This window comes from Ictidomys tridecemlineatus, chromosome 6 (assembly GCF_052094955.1).
Source record: "Ictidomys tridecemlineatus isolate mIctTri1 chromosome 6, mIctTri1.hap1, whole genome shotgun sequence".
Lineage (NCBI taxonomy): Eukaryota > Metazoa > Chordata > Mammalia > Rodentia > Sciuridae > Ictidomys > Ictidomys tridecemlineatus.
Genome location: NC_135482.1, coordinates 66,925,884 through 66,938,830, shown reverse-complemented (window position 1 = coordinate 66,938,830; position 12,947 = coordinate 66,925,884). Strand labels below are relative to the sequence as shown.

The following is a 12,947-nucleotide window of genomic DNA, read 5'->3' as shown; positions in this document are numbered from 1 at the left end:
CAAAGCTCCTTTGTTTCCTCTGGGAAAATGCTGCTAAGAAAATGTCCCTTCACTCCTTCACAGCTTGAGTCCACCTTCCTTGCTCCCCACCATATGCCTACCTGCATCTCACATCTGGAGAGGCAGATCCTGGACCAATATTTTCAAAACGTCACTTCCATAACGTCACTGTTTCAAGAACATTAAATGACTCACCTCAGGTTCCCAACCCCATTCAATCTAAACTGTTCTTCATGGTTTTCTTCATTTATGCCAAATATTTTTTTTAATTTCTCTAAGTAATGTTTACTAAATTTATTGAGCGTTTACTAAGTAGCTGGCATGAGAGTCAGCTCTTTTATTTGCTTTCATTAAATCCTTTTGAAAGTCCTATGAAATAGAATAATTATCCTATTTTTTATAGACAAGAGAACTAAGGCTTATCGAGGTTGTACAAATCCAAGGTCAAATATAAGTGGTTTCAAACTTAGGTGCCAAATTTTGTTCTTTTCTGTAACGAGAGAACAAAGATCATATTTCTTTTAAACTGCCAGTTTTGAGCACAGTACAAGGCAAACATTATGTTTGTAATAGTTATTGATTGACTAACATATTCTTTCTAATCTATTCTGGTAAAGGAAGAGGTATTCTTAGATTCTGAGATCACCTCTGTGGGGAATACTGTTTCAAAGAAATATATGTTGATGTTTTTTCCCTGCCAAAGCCAAAAGCCCATGAGAGATCAGGAAGGATAGGTGTGAGCCACTAGCCTTAAAGTAAAAGAATAAAAAATGCCAATATAAACATAAAAGAGCCTAAATTAATTTGAACTCTCAACATTTTTTAATATTAAGAGATTTTTACATATCAGAAAATATCCTGGAAAATTACAATGAGAGGAGCTTCAGGGGGCTATTGACAGGGACTGATTGACACAGAGGTGGGAAAAGCAGGAAAGAGAAATATGGCCCTACCAGTGCCTGCGAGTCTTAAAACCCAGATGTAGTTCTTAAAATGCATACACTGCAGTCCAAGGGCAACTGTCACTCTGACCCACACTGCCTCTTAATTAATTTAAAAAAAAGTAGTTTTCTAAGAGTTTCAAGAAGGATTTGCAACACGGAAGAACAAAGCATTTCCTGCCTCAAAGAAGAGGCACTAGGAGTTCCCATGAGGAAAATTAAGGAGCGGGGACAGAGCAGAAAAGCAGGTGTGAGGAATCTCAAAAATACTTTCCAAACCAGCCCCATAGAGTAAGACTGAAGTGAGGTTCAATTGGGAATATTGGTAGCTCCCAAGAGCAGCCAGTTTTCCAGACTTGGAATACAATGGTATGAATCTAACACTCCACATGGTTTTATCTTCTAGTTTCTTGGGTCATCACTAGAAACATCAGCTATCCTGACATAACTAAACCATGAATGTGACAGGTAATAGTGATTCCTGTTTGACGGCTGCTGAACAGCATGGTCAGGGCCGTGAGGAAGAAAGCAGCTGGACTTGGAGAACTCCAGTATGTCTAGCTGTTAGACAGTCTCTGCCTGTCTCCCAAAGACATGGATTCCAGGCATGGGAAGCAAGAGGACTGAACAGTCTCCAATGTCTTCTCCCTTCCAATTCAAAGAGTACAGCATGTTATTTTAAGATATTTTAAAACACACTTTTTTAAAAAAAAATCAAAGGAACTAAGATTGTAAATGAAAATAGGTATAGAACATTTTGAGCCCCCTTTTTTATTTCCTAAGTTAGTTAATACCATTTAAGGAAGAATTTTTTTTAAATTTCTGGAATCTTCTTAAGCATTATTAGATTGACACATAATAATTGTACATACCAGTGGGGTACAGTGTGATATTTCCATGGCATTCATACAGCCTGCACTGATCCAATTAGGGAAAATAGCACTTCCCTTTCCTTATCATATCTTTATGTTTAGAGCCTGTGAGCTCTTTTTTCCAGATCTTCATAAAATACACAATAGGTTAGTGTGGACTATACTCATCCCTCTGTGTTGCAGATCATCAGAACTCATTCCTTTGATCTGTTTTTACATAACCTTTATCCAAACTTCCTTTATTCCTCCTTTCTCCAAGGCCTTCTCAGTCTCTTATAACCACTGTTCTACAACCAGGTTGACTTTTTTTTTAGTTTCCTTATGTAGGAAAGAACACATTAGAAAATTCTAAAGTACAAGATGTTCATGAATTATTACAAACTTACTTTAGATTTTATGAACAGATGCATAAACATTCTGGAAAGAAGAGCACTAGTCATTATCCATGCACATTGTAAGTGTTTAACTAATTTACAGGTACTCTCAGTGCCCACAAGCATCCAGGTGACCTGTGACTCTTCCACCAGCCCTACATCACAGGCTTACCTGAAGAGTAGAAGGACAGCACCCTCCAGACAACAGCTCGTATTGACAGGTGAAGTTTTGGCCTGTGGGTGATCAGAAGTAGAGGCTTTCTTAGCCTGTGTAAGGTCCTGGGTTCCATCCCCAGCACTGGGGAAAAAAAAGAGAAAAAAGAAGATTTGCCTTTTGATATCATTCTCTGAGAAAGAAAGTGTGCTAGGTGGGCTTGAGTGACCCAGAAACTCCATATGTTTACCAGTGGGAATATCTATGCTCATCTTATATCTATCTTATATCGACACAGAACTTTTTATTACTTATTGATGAAAACAAGACTTAGAAGTTAGAAGTTAATTCTATGACTTCTCAGAATTAACCATTATTACAGAATTTTAAATTGTTACCTTGTCAGTACATACTCTCTGCAGATGCTATATCCCAAACATCACATGCACAGTCTCAGCTTTCAGTTGTTTAATTCCTTATCCATCCTCTTAAAAAAAAAATTAAGAGCACATATAACAAGGTGAACACAGACTAGACCCTGTGGACAGTGTGATTTGCTTATAACATAGAAGGAGATTCAGACATCAATTAGTCATATAAATATATTGTTAACAGTACTAAGTGCTGTGAAGGAAACGCACGGGCATTAACCACGCACTGCACCTGGTCTGGAGAGGAAGCCTGGAAGGTTCTCTTGAGAAGGTGATGTGATAGCTGAAATGTGCAGAGGAGGTGAGGGTGCCCCAGGCAAAAAAGGAAAGAAAAGAGCCTCTCAAATAGGAAGAACAGCATGTACAAGTACCTTGTGGCAGGAGACAGCACGGTGGGTTTAAGGAATGTAATGAAGGACAGAGCGGCTTTCCCTGGGGCACCTCTTCTACAGCCAAAGCTCTCCTAGCAGGACAGAGCATGCACTTTTTATTTTTCAGCCTTGAAAAGAAGTTCTGAATTTATTCATCATGAAAACCCTTAGGAAGGTTTTCAGCTAGGTCCAGGAGAGGGAGGTTGTTATTGGTGCCAAGTTGGATTTTCATTCCCAAAAGATCACTGACTTTAGAGTGGACTCCAGCCAGAGTGGGTGCACAGAGATGGGTGAGGGTTAGGGAAAGCAGATGACTCCCAGGCCTGGGGACGTGGCGGTAAAGAAAAAGCCACGTGTGTGGACATGAGAGAAGATTAGGAGGTAGAATCCACAGGGTTTTCTGATAGGTTAGGCTGAGGGGATGCCGAGGAAGACTCCCAGTTTCTGACTTGAAGGATTTCTTGGTCCTGCTGCAACTCACTGTTACAGCAAACACCACAAGATCCGGCTTTGTGCAAAAAGACCCTGAGCAGATTTTAGAAGTGCTGAAATTTAAATGCCTTTAAGGTCATCAAGTAGGCTCATTAAATGTCTGCTTAATGAATGAATAAACCAGCCAGCCAGTTCTGAAGGGGCGTGGGATTCAACAGTAGTGCTTCTTACATTTTTGGGGGGTTATGGATTCTCTTGTGAATGTATAGAAAGCTACATGTTCTCATTCTCATATAAACATGGTTTCATATATGACTTCAGGTCGACTCACAGGATCCCTGGGGATACTTAGAGTTAGGTGAAGAACTTCTAGTACCTTTTATTATAACAATAATATCTTCTTTATTTAAACTTTGTAACTCTCTACAAAATGCAAATAGTGGCATTTTGAATGCTTTTAATTACCTTTCTTCTTCTTTGTGCTCTAACATAACATAAATCTCAAAAATTAAGGGAAGGGTACAATCTTCCCCTTGTTCTTTTATCAAATAACACAGTTACTGAAGATTCACCCAAACATAAGCTATTCAACCTGCTTCTCAAGCCAGCCACTCTTGTACTACTATTAAGAAAGAGAATGTGCTAGAATGGGGTGAGGAGATTTTGGTTCACTGGCTCTGTGACCTTAGACAGGCTGCTTGTTCTTCCTGTGCTTGATGAGATGAAGACACCACCCATCTTGCTGTAGGCTTTGAAGGACACCCTGGTCAACCTGGTCACAGGATAGCTTAGAGTCATTTCTGCACTAACAGCTGAGGTAGTTTATTTTCACTCTTGGATTTAGTAAGAGTATGTGGGTCTTATCCATGAACTTCTCCATCATGGGATAAACAATATTTTGAATCAAACAGGAGAAGCCCTTCTTTGCCCACACCTTGTTGAGTTTCCCAACCATCAGTAAACCAAACTTATATTGGTTTTTAAATTGTCGAAGCACATGAGAGCATGTGACCATCTGTGTAGTGGGTCAGACCTGGCCTGCTCTCATGGGTCTTTCTGCAGCACCAGCCTGGCCCAGACCTCTACCTGGCCTTTTGTCTATGCTTCCTGGTTCTTCACTAGCAGTAGCACTCCTGAGCTAGCTTCCATTAAACTCCCAACACAATGCTCATTTCTTCTCAATTCTAATGACCGCTTCCATACTCCACTTAGACAAAAGGCTAGATGGTTTGAACTTTCTTTGTGTATTCCCTGTAGTCCACTCTCCTGTAGGCCACTCTCATTGATTCTGGAGATTTGGGATGTCGCTCTGCTCTGCCATATCAACAGCAGCTACAGTAGTTATAATAATGCATGTTTAGTAAGTGCTTACTTACTATGAGCCAGGTATACTAAATTTTTATTACTCATTATCTTCATAAAATCTCCATGACATGGATGTTATTTTTAGCTCAATTTTATGAATGTGAAATCTAAGGCTTGAAAGTTTAGGTAACTTGTTCAATGCTGCACAACAAAGAACTGATAGAGATAGAATTTGAAATAAAAGTCTAACCCTATATTTAACTACTAAGCTACTCTTACTTTTCCCAGATAGGGAAAACAGAATCCTTTTCAGTATCCCATGCACAAAGAAACTTAGCACAGGGAACTATGCGCTCACATCTGCTAGCAGGACTGGAAGAGTTAGTTCAGGGTGCTGCCAACAGGTTGTTTGGGTCATGTGGCCACAAGCTAAGGTCCAGAGTTCAAGAAGCTGCTATAAGCAGTGAGAGATGTCAAATCAGTGCTTCCCCCATGCTGCCTCTAGCCTCCCAAACAGTGACTGTAGCGGGATGCAGAGTCTGGGAGACACTGACCAACTCATATCCAGTGAAGCCTGTAATGTCACCCACCACGGATGTTGCAAGATGAATGGCCTCTACTTCCTTCTGCCTCCCAAATATCTCATTGCCCAAATCTAAACCCATCTCTAGAGCCTTGATGGGAAGGGAGTCTGAGAAATGTAGTTCCCAGTCTTGTAGCCCCTATGATACAGGAAGGAGCAGAGAAAGGAATGGAAACAGGTCAAAGGAAACCTAATATAAAAAAATATCTAGTACTTCCAGAAATGATGTGGCAGCCGGCCTCCACAATGTCCCCTAACAATCTCTGCTGCTTGGTATTCACATGTTTCTATAGACCATATACACATAGCCCTCATGCCAGGGTTAGTTCCCACAACCAATAAAACATGGCAAAAGTGATGTGTTACTTCTGAGATGAGGTTATAAAAAGTCTATGGGTTTTGTCTTGAGCCTCTTTCTCTTTCATGTCTGGTTCTGGGAAAAGCAGCTGCCATGTTGGCTCAGAGTCCTGGAACTGGGAAAGCACCCCAGTGAGGGCCAATTGCTTGCATCTTTACATCCCTGAGTGGATGTGTGTAGTCTGAGAGACCTCTGGTCACATGTGCTACTGGATAGTGTTTGTTCTAGCCTATTTCAGTGACCATGAAGCTTGGACATATGACTGATCCCTAATTCTTCCTAGACGTAAATTCCCCATGACTTGAGGTAGCATGAGTTGGCTCCTTGCAACAGGACATCCTGACCAGCACATACTGTTGACGTCACTGCTTTCCCTAGTTATACATTCAGAAGAATCTCCAGGCCTCGGAGACTTGGTCAGGAAAGAAATCATACTTAGAACCCTTGTAATTGAGATATGCTTCCTTTGTTGCTGGCATGAAGTGAAAGGAAACGCCCTTGTTGGAAGAGTTGCCTGGTTTCTTCAGAAGTTAAATTCCAAATGCATACCTATGCAAAACAGAGATTGACTGACCCCTGACAAGTTAGAGAAAAGAACCCAGATCAGCGACCTCAACAATCAGAAGAGCATTCCAGCCTCTAACTTTATTGTGTTACTCACTTATTTCTTTACCAGAAGCTCAAATTAGTACAAAAGTTACCTTGATGAAAATCTTTACAATTGCACATAAGTCTTCCCCAAGGCTTGGTCAGTACATTTGCCCTGGCAATTCTCATTCTTTAAGAGATCTGGCCTCTTATTATTGATTTTTTTTTTCTGTGAACATTTTTAGAAAATCTGAGGTGAAATTTTTCCTGCTTTTCTTTTTAAACCAGGTGTCTCAGCTTTTGACCCAAATTTGCTCTCGTTCTTCCTTCCATCTCTGTTTTACTGCTACACAGGACTGTTGAAATAACCATTCTATTTATGTGCCGGGAGCCTTACCTACAGGAAGATGAATGCTTGTAGTACCATCTGTAGATCTAGTCTGAAGAATACTGGGTAAAAACAAAAGTAAGGAAAACAGGGCAAAGACATTGAAGGGACAGAAGATGGAGACAGGGGGAAAGGAGAGAAGAAGGTAAATTTCTCAGCCCAAGCCACACTGCCCAAGAGCAACTCCCAAGATGCCCTCATGTCCATGTTTGTGGTACATTTGATTCAGGTGGGACTTCTCAAAGGTCACCCCTTGCCAATGTTGAAAATGCTTTTACAACCTCCGATCCTGACTTGTAAAGCAGAAATAGCCATAGTAACAATCATTCTCATCTTTCAGCCTGATAATGCTGTTTCCTTGTTATTTCTCAAGGCAGGTTCAAAAGTATTGAAGGACTTAGGCTCCCAAGGAAGCTCCGCGCGTGCATACCTGACCTGCACCTCCAACAGATCTGGCTTTAGAACCATCAGGAACAAGTTGAAACGGTCACTTATTCAGAAATCTGTGACTAGTGTGGAAGGGACGTGGGGACCTCTCTGTGGGTCTCAGTGGTAAACAGCGCCTCTAGTTGTGCTCGGAGTCTAGTGTCTGTTTTGGTGGCGCAGCTGCCTGCCTCAGCTTAGAGAGTGGGTGATTATCTTGGAAACTGCCTATTTTCGTAATTATACTGTGTTTTCAGTGTATTAATTTTGTTTTCCACATGTTCAACTTATACATCGGGTTATAAATTTGCAGACTTATAAATACACATAATTTTAAACACATTCCTTTGCTAATGCATTTTTTTTTCCTTTTTACTTCAAAGAGTAACCAGTCTGATTTAGGGAGACCCAGGAAGATGGATAATATGATGCCCCCCACCCCCGACCACAGAAGAGATTGTTGCAGGACAGAACCAATTATCCCTCTTAGAATGAAGGGGTGGCACGAGCATCAGACACCTCATGAGGAGTGGCCCAGCCTGGTGCTGGGCGGGGCTGCCAGCTGGGGTGGGGAGGAACCACAAGCTCATGCCTTGTCATTGCAGTGCACCCAGAAGGGGGCCTGAAGCAGCAGGCCAGCTTACAGTTTGAGCCCTGGTCTCATCACTGTGGCAGATGCAGGCAGAGCAACCCAGGGGGTACCAAGAAAGAGGCACATCTGCAGCTCAGCAGTAGGCAGAGATTCTTAAGGAATGAGAAGCTGGAAGAGATCTTCATCCTGGAGCAATGGTTCTTTAGGACAGATGAGGTGTCATGGAGGAGAGGGACAGTGACTGGAGAAGGGGACTTTGGGGCAGCATGTCAAAAAGCAGTGGAAACTGGCCCAGGAAGGCCCATACTTTACAAAAGTGCAGGGAAGCAAAGGCCAGGGATCCTGCCAATCATCTAACTTCATGCTTAATGTGTGCCTTTTGGGGGGGGGGGCGGGGGGGAGTAAGTCTTATGTTATTTTATCCCAGAAAATTAGAAATTCAATGCACTTTTCTCTTGCATTCTGCTGGGGCCTAGATCTCTACCTCCTTGTTCCCATGTCATCTGGTTCTGTGCCAATGACTACCCTTTTTTATCAGTTTTCACATTAAAAATCCAATCATTTTTGGTCCTTTTTATATTTTGTTAGAATTCACTGAAGATTGGGTGGGGGAGGTCACAGGAGTATGCACATGGCCCAGCACACATCATCTTCGTTCTAAAAAAGACTCCCTCTCACTCCCACCAACCCCCCTACTCCACTCTATGATGCACTCCCTGCTTCTTTGGAACTGTAAGAGACAGTCCAGCCTGTGCCATGCTCAGAAGTCCCAGCTCCCTCACCAAATGTGAGTGTCTCTGTAAAGAGACTCACAAACCAGGTGTGAAGAGGATAAAGATTTCTTCATCATTTTACATTTCCAATAATCTTGAGATAAGAGTTACAACAGTTGAGTTTCGTGTTCTCTGCCTATTCCACACTTTGGAATCTCCAGGAGTATAGGGAAAGAAGGAAAATATATCTGCAATGATAATATCCCATGCAAGAATTACCTGAAAAATTTATGTATCGACATAGGTTCAAGGCATGGGAGGGGCGGTATGTAAGGTTGAGATTACAAAGACCAGGGGTCAAATGCTCATCGTGTCCCCTACTACCTGCACAATGTTAACAAGTTATTTAACTTCTTTGTCTCAATTTCCTCAACCGTCAATTGGGGATTGTATGAGTCAGAGTTTTCCTGAGGAATAGAACCAACAGAATGCAAGTATAGTTACAAGAGGGGGTTGTTATGGCTTGGATGTGATGTGTCCCCCAAAAGCTCATCCCTGATGGGAACTAACTGAGTGATAACTGAAGGCAGGTGGGATGTGGCTAGATGACGTAGGTCATTGCAGGTGTGGCTTGGGGGTATATATTTTTTATCTGGCAAGTGGAGTCAGTCTCTCTCTCTCTCTCTCTCTCTCTCTCTCTCTCTCTCTCTCTCTCTCTCCAAGGAATAAAGTTGGCTGTCTATGAACAGAGACCCCTGAATCTGTGTACCCCAAAATAAACTTTACCTCCTCTAAAATTGCTTCTGTCAGGTCTTTCAGTCACATCAGCAAAAACAAAAAAGCTGAAAAAACAGGGTTTATTAGGTTGGCTTACATTATCAGAAACTGGCTAGTCCCACACTGGGCATCTGTAAGCTGGAGACCTAGAGAAACCAGGAGCATGCTCAGTCCAAGACGCTAGAAGGCCTTGGAGTTCCCTGGAGAGTCACTGACATGAGTCTAATTCAAACACTGAAAAGTCTGAAATATGATGATAGCAACAGCAGAAAAGCATACCTACTCAAGAGCCAACCTGCGCATGCATGGCAGTGGCCCCCTTCTGTTTTTGTTCCATCCAGTCCCCAGGCTATAGGACCATGTCACCCACATTCAGGGTGGGTCTTCCTTACTCAGTGTATGGACCCACATGCCAGTCTTCTCTGGAAACACCCTCACTGACACACCTAGAATTCTGCTTTACCAATTTTCTAGGCCTCTCTCAATTTAGTCAAGATGACAACAAAGATTAACCACCACGGGGCTATTATACCTTCTACATAGGTTTATGAGAACTGAGTTGATAAATGTGATGTGTTTAGAATATTGCCTGACACATAGTAAATAGGTGTTAGTTGTTATTATTATTATTATTATTAGTCTCAATTTCTTCTAGACTATGTTACACACATTTGCTGGGGTATACAAAGGAGTGTGGAGTGACAGGGGTAACCATATTTGGTCAGCTGTCACATGAAGCAGGATTAGTGGGACTCACACCACACCACAGCAGGTAGGCCTGGTGAGCAAACCTGGCCCCTCACACAGATGGCTTTGATGATAGGATACACTGAGGTCTGGCATCAGGAAACTGACTAAGGCAAGTGAAAGATAAAAGTTAATAAGTTACAACGTTGTCAAACACTTCTATAACCTTTCTGGGAAAAAAAAAAATTCTGAAAGCAGCCTACTTCTTCAACTGTCTTCTGAGAAAGCTACAACTCCTGGTGGTTAATGGAGTTTCCCAGGGGTAAGAAAAATAAGGACAAGTCAACCATCCTTGCATTCGCCAAGGCTAAATACAGTTCAAAGATGTCCCATGTTAAATGAGTGCCCTTTGTCAACTGTGATGCAATACAAGTGTTTCAACCAATGTTGTGTAGTGGAATGTCTTCCCTATCACCTTCTGTAAGTGAGGAGAAGTACAGCTCTTCTCTCACTACTCTTGCCAGGTGCCTCCTCTGGGCTTGATGGACATTTTCACTGGTTCTCCATCCCTCTCCCACCTTGTACCCTTAGCAACACCGAGCCATTCATTAGCCTAGCATAAACAGCTTCTTCTCTGGGAAGCCTTTACAGTTACACCTTGGAGGTTAGCCAGTCTCCCATTGAGCCGCCACTGTGCTGGGTGGAACTATTCCCTCACCTAAACACTTCCTTCTGTGCCCAACTCTTACCAGTAGGTGGCTCATTTCTGTGAAACTGGCCCTGGTCTGATCATTTCACTTTAGATGGCTTGTCTATGAAATGACATTGGCTATGCTTCCTTCAGGCCTGAAGATGATTCCATGAGCTAGAGTCATTTGGTCATTTGACAAATGGGAATTTGAGGTGTCATGGTATTATAATTTATATATAATCATCTAATTTTCCTGTATCACTTTTGAAGATGTTGTTAGGGTTTCTGGGAAGTTTGAAGCCAATCACAGTAACTTAGTGAGGCCTTGTCTCAAAATAAAAAAAATATTTTAAAAGGAGAGGGATGTCACTCAGTGGTAAAGTTTCAATTAAAAAATAGAAGATAAAGAATTCAGTTTTTAAAAAATAAGCAAATGCTTTCAATGTTTTACAGCCACATGTAGGGGTACAACATCACTGTTTATAAGCAGTACCTCTCAATGCCCACTAGGATGACAAAAATCAAAAAGACAGATAAAGGACTGGAGTTGTGGCTCAGAGGTAGAGCGCTCACCTAGCATGCGTAAGGCACTGGTCCTCAGCACCACATAAATAAAGGTATTATGTCCATGTACAACTAAAAAATAAATATTGAAAACAAGTCAGATAAGAACAAGTATCAACAAGGATGTTTAGAAATTGGAACACTTGTACATTACTGAAAGGAGTATAAATGGTTTTGCCACAGTGAAAAGCAGCCCAGCTGTTCCTCAAAAAGTTAAACATGAAAATTTCCACAACTCCACTCCTAGGGATCTCTCTGGAGTCAGAATACAGATTGCTGGTTGCAGAGGCTGGAGGAAGAGGAGTCTGGGGGTTTTGCTTTAGATTGATGAAAATGTTTTGAACCAAGCTAGAAGTGGGGATTGCACAACATTCGGAATGTACTAATCCCACAATTTCAAATGGTTAATATTATGCCATATAGATTTCACCTGAACAAATTTTAAAATATTTTGATGGCATATTTTCCCAGACTCACCTTTCCACTGTAGATGAAAAAAACATCTAGAGAGTTCATGCAATTTTACCCATAGCCAGGAGTAACTTTAGCTCAAGCATCTTAAAACTAAGACCACGTAAGAGTCCTCTGACTCCTCATACTCCTGACCTTCCATTTATTCCTGAATCCTAAAGGGTCACTATTAGACACGTATTCCTACTGGCTAACAATAAAAGATGAAACAAAGTTGTTATGTTGAAAATCTGATGCTAAGACTCTACACAGTCTTTTGGGAGGAGATGACTTTAAATGTCACCTCACACCTTCCATGTTTAATCACCATGAGGAAGACACCATTCCTTCCTGCAATTGGAGTCCACCTCCCCTTAGGTTTCTGCTGAGGGAGAGAACCATGGCAGTGAGACAACTAGTAAATTACTTCCAATCCTCCTCTTCTCCAGGCTAAAGAACTTCAAGCCCTTTGTCTTTTTTCAAAGGATTGATGTTCTGGCCTCTCAGTTAGTGCCATTGCATATCTCTGGTCCTCACTCCTGTTTCTCCTCACTTGTCAAATTAGGAGGCTTAAAACTACACAAAGTACTCATGTAGGGACCAGACTTACGATGAGTCAAGTGGGCAGAGCATTTCCCAGCTCCTTCAGGTTAAGTTCCTCTTGGCACAAGCCAGTAAGTCTTGGACTTAAAATATAATTATCTTCCCTTGGCTTTCAGCCTAAGCACCAAGTCCAGATGGCCTTGCAGCACAGGGCTAGAGTGCTGCCCTGAGGTGTCAGTCATTGGACTCCTTAACAGAGAGGGTTAGTTGTTGCTGTGATTGAACAACACACCAAATGTTTAGTGTCACAGACCTGAAAAGAAAAGCGGTGAGTCACAAGTGCATTTAAGAGGAATTTCCACTCTGATTTCTGAAAGAGCTCAAACTAAGTCCTTGGTTTTATGTATGGGGTTAAACAATTTGGATTTTTGTAGGTAAAAAAAAAAAAATGGTCATATAGTAGCAATATCATACCATTCAACCTAATTAGATAAAATATGAGCAATAATTCATAAGCAGCAACATAAGACTGTGTATGGTGATTCTTCAGAAGCACAGCCAGAGTTGACCTGGAAGAGCAAAGAGGTGCCGTAGTGGTTCAGTCACAAAGCTTCTGAGAAGCCTCCTACCTCTCAGAAAACCTTCCCATACCTTCATCTATCAGGCCGAAATTCAACTTAACCTTCTGGAGATGACTGAACCCTCGAACA

The 12,947-nt window shown here is 41.7% G+C and overlaps 1 long non-coding RNA gene across 8 annotated transcripts in view; it reads right to left on the bottom strand.

Moving 5' to 3' along the window:
• The window catches only part of LOC144364855 (uncharacterized), a 121,449-nt gene that overhangs the window by 55,070 nt on the left and 53,432 nt on the right, over positions 1–12,947 (bottom strand). For 7 of the 8 annotated variants that reach the window (XR_013422950.1, XR_013422948.1, XR_013422949.1 and 4 more), the window contains exon 2: positions 2,360–2,485. This is a non-coding gene — a long non-coding RNA (uncharacterized LOC144364855). Of the gene's footprint in view, positions 1–799; positions 1,590–2,359; positions 2,486–12,947 lie in introns of those variants that run through there. The other variant, XR_013422955.1, reaches the window with a different exon arrangement.